General features: G+C 39.8%; 1 non-coding gene across 1 annotated transcript; it reads right to left on the bottom strand.

Annotated features, from left to right (window-relative positions):
- Positions 1–12,974: 12,974 nt before the first annotated feature.
- trnat-agu (transfer RNA threonine (anticodon AGU)) lies at positions 12,975–13,048 on the bottom strand. The gene has a single exon. It is a non-coding gene; the product is annotated as a tRNA-Thr (tRNA).
- Positions 13,049–13,284: the final 236 nt, after the last annotated feature.

Raw genomic sequence — 13,284 nt, 5'->3', positions numbered from 1 at the left:
TGAACATCCAAGTAGATGACATCCACTGCCTCTTCTTTGTCCACCCTGTGTGTTGCTTCTTCGAAGAACTGTAACGGATTTGTCAGACAAGATTCCCCTTTACAAAAAGAATGCTAACTTTGAATAATTTTATCATGATGTACCACGAAACCCCATCCCTAATAATAAACTCCAACAGTTTCCTAACCACTGAGCTTAGGCTAACTGGCCTATAATTTCATTTTTTTTTTGCCCTCCTCCCTTCTTAAAGCGTGGAGTGACATTTGTAATCTTCTCGTATTCCAATATCATGCCAAGATCAAGTGATTCTTGAAAGATCATGACGAATGCATCCGTTACCTCTTCATCAACCTGCTGCAGGGCTCCGGTATGTATTCCATTTAGTCCAGGTGACCTATTCGCCTGAAGACCTTTGCAATAGCAATGGCATTCACTCCCACTCCCTGACACTCATGGACCTCTGGCACAGTGACAGTGTCTTCCATTGTGAAGACAGATGCAAAAGAATCATTAAGTTCATCTGCCATTTCTTTGTCCCCAATTACTAGCTCACCAGCATCATTATCCAGTGGTCCAATATCTACTCCCACCTCCCTTTTGCTCTTTATATAACTGAAAAAAATCTTTTGATATCCTGCTTTATATTATTCTCCAGTTTGCCCTCATATTTCATCTTTTCCATTCTTATCGCCTTTTAGTTGCTTTTTGATGGATTTTAAAAGCTTCCAAATCATCCATCTGGCAATCCAGTCACGTTTTCTACCTTCTATGCCCTTTCGTTAGGTTTTGTGCAGTCCTTAACTTCCTTTGTCAACCACGGTTGTCTACCCCCGCCATCTGAGAATTTCTTCCTCTGTGGGACATATCTATCCTGTGCCTTGTGAACTATTCCAAAAAAATTCAGCAATCTCTGCTCTGCCATTATCCCCGCCAGTAACCTCCTACAATCCACCTGGGCAAGCTGCTCTCTCATACCTCTGTAATTCCTTTTATTCCATGGTGATACTGATACATGTGATTTATTCCCCTCCCTCTCAAATTGTAGTATGAATTCAATCAGATTAAGATCACTTTGTCCTGAGGGTTCATTTACATTAAGCTCCCTATTAAGTTCCAGTTTCTTTCACAACAGAAGCGCAAGCGCAAGCTGCTCTAAAAAGCCATCTCGTAGGCATTGTATAAATTTCCCCTCTTGCGGTCTGACGCCAACCTGATTTTCCCATCCTCTTGCATACTGAAGTCCTCCTTTACAATTGTGTCATAACCCTTTTGCATACCTTTTCCAGCTCCCTTTGGAATCTGAACCCCACATCTTGGCTACTATTTGGGGGCCTATATATGATTTCCATCATGATTATTTTTATCCTTGCATTTTCTTAACTCCACGCACAAAGATTCAACATTGCCTGACTCTTTGTCACCTCATTCTAAAGATGTAATTCCATCTCTTATCAGCAGAGCCACACCTCCGCCTATCCTTTCCTGCCTGTCTTTTCGACTCATAGAATATCCTTTAATGTTATGCTCCGAACTATAGCCTTCTTTCAACCGCGACCCAGTGATGCCCACAATGTCAAACCGACCAATGTCTAACAATGCCACAAGTTCCTCTACCTTATTCCGAACGCTATGCGCGTTTAAATACAGCCGCTTCAGTCCTGCATTCTTCGCCTTTTTGAATTTTACCTGTGTGGTGCAATTTTACTTTGCCCTGTCTGCATTTGTACCGAATCATTGGCTTACAGTCATGCTAAATCCAGCATCTATATGTAAACCTGCTGGCTCATCCTCAGTTCTGTTAAATTGCTCGCCCCTCCCCATGTTAGTTTAAATCACTCCCAACAACTCGAATAAATCTGACCGCAACATTCTTGGTCCCCCCGGAATCAACGGCAACCGGTCCCTTTTGGACAGATACCACCTGCCCCAGAACAGGTCTCAATTATGCATAAATCTGAATTCCTGCCCCCGCTCCAATTCTTCAGCCAGACATTTATCTGCCACCTCATTCTAGTCCTATCCTCACTGTCACGTGGTACATTCAGCGATCCCGAGATTTCAACCTTTGAAGTCCTGCTTCTCAGCTTCCTTCCCAACTGACTGTATTCTTTTTTCAGGGTCTGCTCCTTTTTCCCATCTATGTCGTTGATACCAGTACATACTAAGGCTTATGGTTGCTCAGGATCTCTCTCTCTGGCTATCCATCCCATCGGATGATGATGGTTCCTTTCAGTCGATTAGTGGGACCCCACTCCCGAGAACGGACCAGCGTGTGCGTGAATGGATTTTAGGTGAGAAGGGGGTTGCAGAGGTCCAGACCCATCCTCTCAACATCCCCTCCCGGATCCAGCGGCATGGTGGGGTCCAAGCTGGCTGGGGGAAGTTCTGTTGCAATGAATGACCAGACCAAGCGTCGATGCAAGGGATGCCCTTTCCGCGCTTCATGGCACGTGTTTGTTGGATGGCCGTTGACCCTACGAGGGGGTTCATCCGCTCTTTGACAGGTCCTGTTTTTCGTCCTGCAGGGTGTCTAGCCACCCTCCTCACCAGGCAAGCCTGGTGGGGGAGCCGGTCTCGTCGCCGACCACCTGATCATTCGACAGCAGTACTGGGTTGCATGGTACCAGCGACACTCAGATGAGTGACCAGACCAAATACTGCAGCTCAGGATATTGTGGACACGTCCAGAAACATCGCGGACCGTGACATCTGGGAGACAAACTACCATCCGTGTTTCCTTTTCGCATTCACAAATTCGCCCATCTGCCCCCCTGATAATAAAGTCCCCTGTTATTGCTGTCATACTCTTTAGTTCCCTACCTTCCTGAGTCACAGGGCCATACACTGCCAGAGGGACGACCGTTGTGAAAATGCCTAATTGCGCAAACGATTTTGACTACAGCAGAAAGTCCCTGCAGCCCCGTCCACTTGTTAAACGGGGCGCTTATTGCCTGCAAATAAAGGCTCGCGCGATCTGAAGCGCCGCAGAAATGTTTGCACCTGGATGCCCGCTTCATGGAACGATTTGAGAATGTCATGCCATTCAAAGCATTCCCTAGAATTTCATGATAAAATTGGAAATGGTACATCTCAGGGACGGAGTGACGCAATGATTCATTCAAGAATTTTATTTTATGCCCTGCGGAATATGCATGGAATTCTGAATTCTGCCGGAAACGTGCAGGAAGCGGTTGCAGTCACTGTGCTCCCAGACAAAACTGCTCACGGGATCTTCCACGAACGGTGCTGGTGCTGGCGGACATGAGCATTACGACGCGCTGTATAGGAGGGGGAAGCACGCGACTTTTTCTGATCACTCGGAAACCTGTGATGTGTTATTTGAAATTCTTTCTGCACTAAGCACTGAAGTTGTCAGCTCAGCTGGGTGGCGTGCTGGCCTTTAGGTGCTGAGTGATAAATTAATAAGTAAAAAGATTGTAGGTTCGAGTCCCACCAGAGACGGTGTCTTCTCAGCTTTCATAACAATGATGAACACAATCAGAATTTGAGTGGATGATGGCATCGCCTCATGGCGGAAAATCCAGAAACCCAGGACAAAGTTAAAAGTTCAAAGTAGTTGTTTTATCAACATTCATAGAGTCACCATGTACAACATTGAGATTGATTTCCTTGTAGGCATACTCAATAAATCCTTAATAGAATAATAGCCATAATAGAATCCATGACGACCGCACCGACTTAGGCGTTAAGACACTGTGCAAAAGACAAAATTGAAAATACAAAAATAAAGAAATAATAACGGGGAGTCTGCAGGGAGCACTCATGGAGTGAGGTCGCTTCTTTGGCTTCGCTCATCCCCGTTATTCTTTTCAACCTTTGATCTCCTTGATCTAATCAACTTTAAGTACACCAGAACATTTATTTTATCTTCTTGATTTACTGATTAATTGATTTCCTTTTGTCAACTGCAAATTTCGAGTTTAGAGAAATGAGTACGAGATCTTGAACCAAAAATGGGAAAGACGCTGATGGGAACGGAGCAAAGAAGAAAGGTGATTCTAAACAAATGGAATTAACTTACGAAGTTATGGAGGAAATGTTTGAGCAGCAGCGGATAAAGTTATCTGATAGCTTATCGGCTCAATTTGAAGAACATCGCCAAAGCCTCAATGAAGATTTAAAACCAATCACGGACTCTTTGAAATCCCTGGATTCTGATGTTCAGAAACACGATGCTAAAATTTCTGAACTGGATACTAAATCTCAGAAGACGGACATAAAAGTCGAGATCTTAGAGAAGAATCTAGCTTCGACTACTAAACAACTCCAACAACTTAAAGCCAAAGTTATTGATCTTGAGAATCGATCGAGAAGACAAAACTTACGTTTAATCAGTTTACCCGAGGATGTTGAGGCTGGAGATCCTGCAATATTCTTTGCTCAACTTTTAAAAGATTCGTTCGGTTCAGTTTTTCCCAATGATCCTCCATTACTCGACCGCGCCCATCGTATACCGTGGACAAAGTCGGCAGCGATTGCTTCTAAACCTAGACCAGTTATTCTTCGTTTCCATTATGTCAATGTTAAAGAACATCTTCTCCAGGTTGCTCGTCGACAAGGGATGATCAAGTATCGCCAGCATTCCTTCAGGATAGTTCAAGATTACAGTCCTGAAGTGATGAAGGAACGACTGACTTTTAAACCTCTAATGTCGGAATGCTATCAAAAAAATCTCAAACCGGCACTATTGTATCCTGCAAGTCTCAGAATCTCTCTTCCCGATGGAAATCGTCGTGTTTTCCATTCTACGACTGCTGCCTGAAGCTTTTTGGATGATAAGTTCCCTTCTGATACAGATACCCTCTCTTAATCTGTGTTGGGTGCTTCCAGCACCAATTCTTTTTTCTTCTGGTGTTTTCTTTATAAAATGAACCTCTTATTATCACGCGATGAAGGTTTATTTTAAGTCTAAGATTTTTGTTCTTTATTTACTACTATAGTTGTTACTCTATAGCTTATATAGATTATTTATCTTCTGTAAATTAACATCAGTTTTTTTAGTTAACCTTTTGTTTTAACTTTTCCTTTTTCGTTATTATTTATGATATGATTCGACGATCATTTTTAGTTATATGTTTCCTACTTTTGGTTTTTGCATAATCAAAATGGTGATTTGTCTTTCTTTTTGCTTAACCTCCTTTGTTTCTTTTTTGGGACGCCATGTTCCTATACTTCTTCTTCCCATAATCCTTCTTTCATTTTAGAAGTGTTTTTTTATTTATTCGTTTATAACTAATTATATGTACTGACTGCTTTTTAAATTTATATATTTTACTAATTTTTATTATGTAGATTAATTATTATATTGGTTATTTTTTACATGCATTAGGTTCTGGGAGATCTTTTAATTAACATATATTTTTGGGGTTGCGCCCTGCAGAAATGGGTTAGAATTAGTTTTAGTTAGAGCTTCCTTCAGCCATTTCTGGCTTAGTTCGGGGTTCTTGGGGATGGGGGGTGGGTTAGTCCTTTTCTTTTTTAATTTTTTCTTTTGGGCTGCTTCAGAACTACCAAGATGTCCGCAGTGTCGGGATTTCCGGTTCCTCTCTAATCATGTATTCCTCTTCCGGTTTTATGAGTTCACATTGTGGTTAACCCTTTTCTTACCAAAGGGTTAACTCTTAATTATGGCTCATACTATTAATTTTGTTTCTTGGAACACAAATGGTTTAAACCATCCTATAAAACGGAAAGAGGTTTTCAAAGTGTTTCAAAGACTGAATGCTCATATTATTTTTGCACAAGAGACTCATGTAAGGAAAGAGGATAATCAACGCTTCTTTAAGTTTTGGAAAAGTTAACAATACCACTCAAATGCTCAAGCCAAAATTAAAGGCGTTTCAATTTTTATTGATCCTTCAATTACATTTATTCATCAAGACATTATTTCGGATCCTAATGGCAGATTTTTGTTAAATACTGGGGTACTTTTTAATATAAAGGTCGCTATGGTGAATGTTTATGCTCCGAATGTGGATTACCCTGAATTTTTTAAACAATTTTTCACTTCCTTTCCTAACTTAAACGAGTATATGTTGATAATGGGTGGTGATTTTAATTTATGTCTGAATCCCATGTTGGACAGATCCATAGCTAGTCCGGCTTTACCGAACAAGTCGGCTACTATTATTAATTCCTTTATGTTGGATTCTGGGATTTTAGAAATTTGGAGATTTCTACATCAAAATGACAAGGAATTCTCCTTTTTTTTCCACATGTTCACCGTTCTTTTTCCCGAATTGATTATTTTTTGATTGACTCCCGTTTGATTCCAGATGTACTTGATTGTAATTATGATAGTATTGTTATTTCAGATCATGCTCCACTGAAACTTTCCATCAAGTTAATGGACACCTCCTGTACTAGCCGACAATGGCTATTTAACCCTATTTTGCTTCAAGATCAAGATTTTGTCAAATTTATAAAGGAGCAGATCGATTTCTTTTTTTCAACTAATACTACGGACGAAGTTTCCAGTGGAACTGTTTGGGATGCCTTTAAAGCTTATATCCGTGGTCAGATCATTTCCTATTCGGCTGGTTTGAAAAAACGTGTTAACAATGAAATACTTTTGTTGGTTGATAAAATTAAAGAAGTCGATAAAAAAATATGCTCTATTTCCCAGTAAGGAGCTGTACAAACACAGAGTGGAACTCCAATTGGAACATAGTTTATTATTAACATCCTCCATCGAAAATCAATTAATGAGAACTAGGAGTGATTTTTATATTCATAGTGATAAGTTGGGTAAATTACTGGCTAACCATTTGAAATTCGATTCGGTTAAACGTCAAATTACTAAGATTCGTAAACAGGATGATACTTTCACAGTGGGTTAAATGCTGGGTTAAATCAAACCTTTCAAGAATTCTATACGTCTTTATATCACTCTGATTTTCCTCATGATTCTAATTTTATGCATGACTTTTTAAGTAAATTGAGTTTTCCGAAATTATCACCCGAAGAGTCCCTATCATTAGAATCTTCCATTTCAGAGGAAGAAATAATAACTGAAATCTCATCTTTGAATTCTGGTAAAGCACCCGGTCTGGATGGGTTTACAGTGGAATTTAAAAAAATTTTTTTCCTCCATTCTTTCCTCTAAATTGTCTAGAATATTCAAGGAAGCAATCAGCTTAGGTAAATTACCACAATCGTTTTATGAAGCCTCTATTTCCTTAATTCTTAAAAAGAATAAAGATCCTACTGATTGTACATCATACAGACCGATATCTCTTTTGAATGTAGACTCTAAAATTTTTTCAAAAATTCTAGCAACTAGATTGGAGAAGGTGTTACCTCAAATTATTTCTATGGATCAAACCGGATTCATTAAGAATCGCTATTCATCCTTTAATATTAGGAGGTTAATGAATATTGTTTATACCCCTTCATTTACCACCCCGGAATGTATTATCTCTTTAGATGCTGAGAAAGCTTTTGACAGAGTCGAATGGCTTTATTTATTTAATGTTCTTGAGAAATTTAATTTTAATTTGACATTTATATCTTGGATTAAATTGTTATATTACTCCCCGGTGGCCTCGGTTTGTACAAATAATTATAGATCTCCCTTTTTTCGTCTTTTTCGTGGCACTAGGCAAGGTTGCCCTCTTAGTCCTTTGCTATTTAATATTGCTCTTGAACCTTTAGCAATTGCTATTCGTAACTCGCCAAATATTGTTGGTATTACCCGTGGGAACGAAATACATAAGTTATCATTATATGCAGATGATTTGCTGCTATATATTTCTAACCCGGAGAAGTCAATTCCTGCTATTTTAGATTTGTTAGCTCAATTTAGTAACTGCTCTGGTTATAAATTGAATCTTAATAAGAGTGAATTATTCCCTTTAAATAAGCATGTACCTATTTATCGATTTTTACCATTTAAACTGGTTAATGATTCATTTATATATTTAGGGATAACAATTACGAAAAAATATAAAGATTTATTTAAAGCTAAATTTTTACCTTTAATTGATCAGATTAAATTGTTATTTACCAAATGGTCGCCAAACTCTTTGTCTTTGATTGGTCGGATTACTGCTATTAAGATGATCATTTTGCCTAAATTTTTGTATATTTTCCAATCAGTCCCAATTTTCATCCCAAAATCTTTTTTTGATAATGTAGATTCAAAAATTTCCTCATGTATTTGACAGAATAAAAATCCTAGGTTAGGTAAAAGGTATTTACAGAAGTCTAAAAAGGAGGGAGGGCTCGCCCTCCCGAGTTTTAGATTCTATTATTGGGCAATTAATATTCGATATTTAAAATTTTGGTTACGAGGTCTGGATGTATCTTTAAACCCTCATTGGGTAAATCTTGAATCTAATTCATTACAAGGGCTTTCCTTGGGTTCGGTTTCAGGAACTTCACTTCCTTTTACATCTTTTAAATTATGTAAACAAATGAACAACCCAATAGTTAAGCATACTTTACGTATATTGTTTCAATTTCGAAGCTTTTTTGGGTTTAATCAATTTATCCTAGCAAGCCCTATCTTGTCAAACTTTCTTTTTCAACCTTCCATGATGGATCAAGCCTACTCTGATTGGAAAATTAAAGGTATAATATCTTTTCGCGATTTATTTATCGATAATTGTTTTATGTCTTTTGATCAACTTTCTAATAAATATAACTTACCCAGATCTCATGTTTTTAGATATTTACAGATTAGGAACTTTTTTAATTACTGTTTCCCCTAATTTCCCACATCCATATCCAACGGATATTTTGGAAAAAAAGTTTTAGATTTAAATCTCTCTCAGAAAAGTGTTGTAGCAATTATATATAATATAATTATGAATCTATTGTAGCGATGTGCTACACACAGCGCTAGAATAACCACACGGAGTCGGTGAGTTAGAGTTGCGATGAAAGAGATTCATTCAAACTTCGCGGCCCGCTTTAAAGCCTTCCCGTTCCCGCCCTCCCTGGGCGGGACTACTGTGGGGAATGTATATTCCCAGACCCTTTCCGCGCACGGGATTTCCCCCATGCTGGTGAAGATGGCCTGGCGCCCTTTTTGCTGCCGGCCCTCTGCCTGCGCGCGCTGTTGTGAGCCGGTTCGTGGGTGCCAGAAAGTGGGTCGCCACACTATGTCCTGATGCTTCTAATAAAATTAAAGCTGACTGGGAAAGAGAACTTGAGATTACTATACCGACTGAAAAATGGGAAAAAATTCTTCAGTTGGTGAATTCATCCTCTGTATGTGCTAAGCATAGGTTGATACAGTTTAAAGTAATGCACAGGGCTCATATGTCCAAAGATAAACTATCTCGTTATTACTCTTATATTAATCCAATATGTGACAGATGTCATTTCGAGATAGCTTCTCTAGTTTAGTTGATTAATTTTGTCTTTCTTTTGGGTTGGGGTTTTCTTTTTGGTTTTGTTTTTTCTTTCTTTTTCATGCTTTTTTTTAGTTTTTTTATTGATCTGTTTTATCCGCTGTTAGTTTTACATGATTGGGAGCTTTGTCAAATTTCAATATTGGACTTTACAATTACTGTTTGTAAGTGTAACAATTTATCTCCTATTATTTGTATCATTGCTATGTTTTGTTCATATATTCTAAAATTAATAAAGAGATTGAAAGAAAGAAATAATAACAAATAATTAAATATGCATAAATATCGATAACGTGAAATATGACAATAGTAGGCTTGAGGAGAACCGCAGGCGTTCTATGCGTATGTGAAGAACAGAAGGATGACAAGAACGAAGGTGGGGCCGCTAAAGGATAAAGACGGCAACATGTGCCTGAAGGCGGAGGACGTTGGGGAGGTCCTAAATGAATACTTTGCTTCAGTATTCACAAGTGAAAAGGACCTATATCAGGGTGAGGTCGAAATAGAACAGGCCTGTGTGCTGGACAATGTGGAGATTAAGGAAGAAGTGTTGGATCTTCTTAAGAACATTAAGATTGATAAGTCCCCAGGGCCGGACATGATATACTCTAGGTTGCTGTGGGAAGTGAGAGAAGAGATCACTGGAACAGTAGCTATGATCTTTGAATCCTTTTTGGCCACAGGGGAGGTGCCAGAGGATTGGAGAATGGCAAATGTAGTTCTCTTGTTTAAAAAGGTAATAGAGAGAATCCTGGGAACTATAGACCGGTGAGTCTTACTTTAGTGATCTGCAAACTATTGGAAAGGATTCTTAAGAATAGGACCAAGGAGCACTTGGAGAAGTACAGTCTACTCAAGGATAGTCAACATGGCTTTGTGAAGGGAAGGTCGTACCTCACGAGCGTAATTGAGGTTTTTGAAGATGGAACAAAAAAATTGATGAAGGTAGGGCGGTAGATGTTGTCTACATGGATTCTAGCAAAGCATTTGACAAGGTCCCCCACGTGAGACTCATCCAGAAAGTCATGAGTCATGGGATCAGTGGAACCTTGGCTGTTTGGATAAAAAAAATTGGCTTAAAGGAAGAAAGCAGAGGGTAGTAGTGGAAGGAAAGTATTCTGCCTGGAGGTCGGTGACTTGTGGAGTTCCGCAAGGATCTCTCCTGGGACCCCTGCTCTTTGTGATTTTTATAAATGACCTTGATGAAGAGGCAGAAGGATGGGTGAGTAAGTTTTCGGACGACATGAAGATTGGAGAAGTTGTGGATGGAGCTGTAGGTTGTAGAAGGTTACAAGAGGATATAGACAGGATGCAGTGTTGGGCAGAACAGTGGCAGATGGAGTTCAATCCGGATAAGTGTGAGATGCATTTTGGAAGGACAAACCAGAAGGCTGAGTACGTGGTTAATGTTCGGTTATTTAAGTGTGTGAATGAACAGAGGGAGCTTGGGGTTCAAATCCATATATCCCTCAAAGTCGCTGCACAGGTTGATAGGAGAGTTAAGACGGCCTATGGGATGCTAGGCCTCATTAATAGGGGGATTGAGTTGAAGAGTAGAGAGGTCATATTTCAACTCTACAAATCTCTGGTGAGACTACACTTAGAGTATTATGTTCAGTTCTGGTCACCTCAGGAAGAATGTGAAAGCTATGGAGAGGGTACAGAGGAGATTTATCAGGATGTTGCCTGGATTGGAAAACAAGTCTTAAGAGGCAAGGTTAGCAGAGATGGGACTTTTCAGTTTGGAGCATAGAAGGATGAGAGGGGACTTGATAGAGGTCTACAAGATTATGAGAGGCATAGATAGGGTGGAGAGCCAGTACCTGTTTCCCAGGACACGAATAGCAAACACCAGAGGGCATATGTACAAAGTTAAGGGGGGAAGTTTAGGCGAGACATCAGAGATGAGTTTTTTACACAGAGGGTTGTGACTGCCGGGAATGACTTGCCAGGGATGGTGGTGGAGGCTAAAACATTAGGGATATTTACCAGCCTCTTGGACAGGCACATGGATGAAAGAAAAATCGAGGGTTACGGGGCAGTGTGGGATTAGTACGTTTTCTTTCAGGTCGGTACAGCATCGAGGGCCGAAGGGCCTGTACTGTGTTGTTGTATTCTAGTGTCTCGTGAAATGAAGAGTCCTTGAAAGTGAATCCGTAGGTTGTAGGAACAGTTCAATAATGCGGCAAGTTACATTGAGTGAAGTTCTCTCCTTTGGTTTAAGAGACTGATCGGAGCACGCAAGTCCGATGATTGCATTTCTCCTCAACGTGTGGAATTCCGCAGAACTGATCGGGAAAAATCCGTAGGGGTTCTTACAGAAATATCTGCATGACGCTATTCATTTGACCGGAAATAAATTATTAAGAAAATAAAGAAATAAACGGATAAATAAATAAATAAATAGATAGATAGATAGACAGATAGATAAATAAATAAATAAACAAGAAAAAGAAAGCGATATGTTAACAAGCTTGGTGGAAATATGGAGTTTAACAAGCATTCTGGTAATCCATGACTATACTGGCTCGTTTTATTCCTGCTAATGTTTACAGATGTTTTCGATTCCTGTAGTTCAGGAAACAACGCTGCTATTCTACTCGGAATTTGTCACCGCAGAAACACACACAAATGACCAGTTTACTTGGCACCTGATTCCCGTACAAACCCCGATTGAAGATGATAATCTTCTTAACCTTTCAAAATAAAGCCCGGAAAAAGAGTGCCGACGGAACCGTGTTTAGTGGGGTGCAACTGTAAGTCAATACCATGTAATCATAAAACAACTTAAGAAGATAAACTGCTTCTGCTAATGTTGGAGTATTATGCTTTTACGGTATAAATCCCAGAGAGGGCCGTGTATACATATCATAGAACCCTTACCAATATGTGCGTTTCTGGACGCGAACTCTTGGGATTGCCTCATCTGAATAAAAACCTTGCACATCTTGGGGTAAGCGGAACAAGGACGCTGAACTTGAGAAAATAGGTAGAGAAACGTGATTTTGCTGTTCGCATCCGCTGGAAAAGTGAGCATATACTATCCCATCTGCATACTGAAAATACTCACGGAAATGAGCGTCCTTGCCCGGAATCTCGAAAGCCATTGTCTACCATCCGGCACTGTGAAGAGACAACTCTGTTCCACCGTTGTCTCCGGTCTGCTTTGAAGAGATACTGTATTGGATTGGTTGGAAAATGGAAAGAGCATCAAGCTTCAAGCAAATAACTGTGAGATGTTTTAAATTATACACTGATTGTATAAGACTTTCAAGATAAACGTGATCAGCAATTCTAGTCATTATTGCTATAAATACAAACGTGGTAGTGTGGCAGAGCGGTGGAATAAGGTTCTAGTTTACAAGGAAGCGTGGATTCGAATCCCACAACTTCCATCGTGCAGAAACGTATTAATCTTTTCCCACAGGGATCAAAAAGTATTTTGCGGAACAAAATGTGAAATTCATAAATCATCATGGGATCCAGTATTGGGAATCATGTCTGTGTCAGCGAGCTGCAGAACGCTCCAGATTGGGTGGAGGTTGCTGTGGACGCGTGGGGCTCCAGGTTTATTTTGAAGTGTACCTTTTAAACTAAAGGCTCCGCTGGGAGTTGAACCCAGGATCTCCTGTTTACTAGACAGGCGCTTTAACCAGTTAAGCCACGGAGCCCTCGCGCTATCCGGCAGCTGGAATAATGATTTTTTACTTGTATTAACTTATTTTCTTCGCCTGCTAGCGAGAGAAATGCTTGAACTTCAGATTGTATAGATGCGATAAAACAATGTATGCCGTATGTAGAGACTTACCCATTATTCTGTGTGCATAGTAGAAGTTCCTACTCTCGCCACAGCTCACTCGCTTTCAGGACGTAGCTCCAATTCAGACACTCAGTCGGAAAGCAGTAG

The sequence above is a fragment of the Mobula hypostoma genome, chromosome 3 (assembly GCF_963921235.1).
Source record: "Mobula hypostoma chromosome 3, sMobHyp1.1, whole genome shotgun sequence".
Lineage (NCBI taxonomy): Eukaryota > Metazoa > Chordata > Chondrichthyes > Myliobatiformes > Myliobatidae > Mobula > Mobula hypostoma.
Note: the sequence above shows the minus strand (reverse complement) of the source record. Positions and strands in the feature narration are given on the sequence as shown.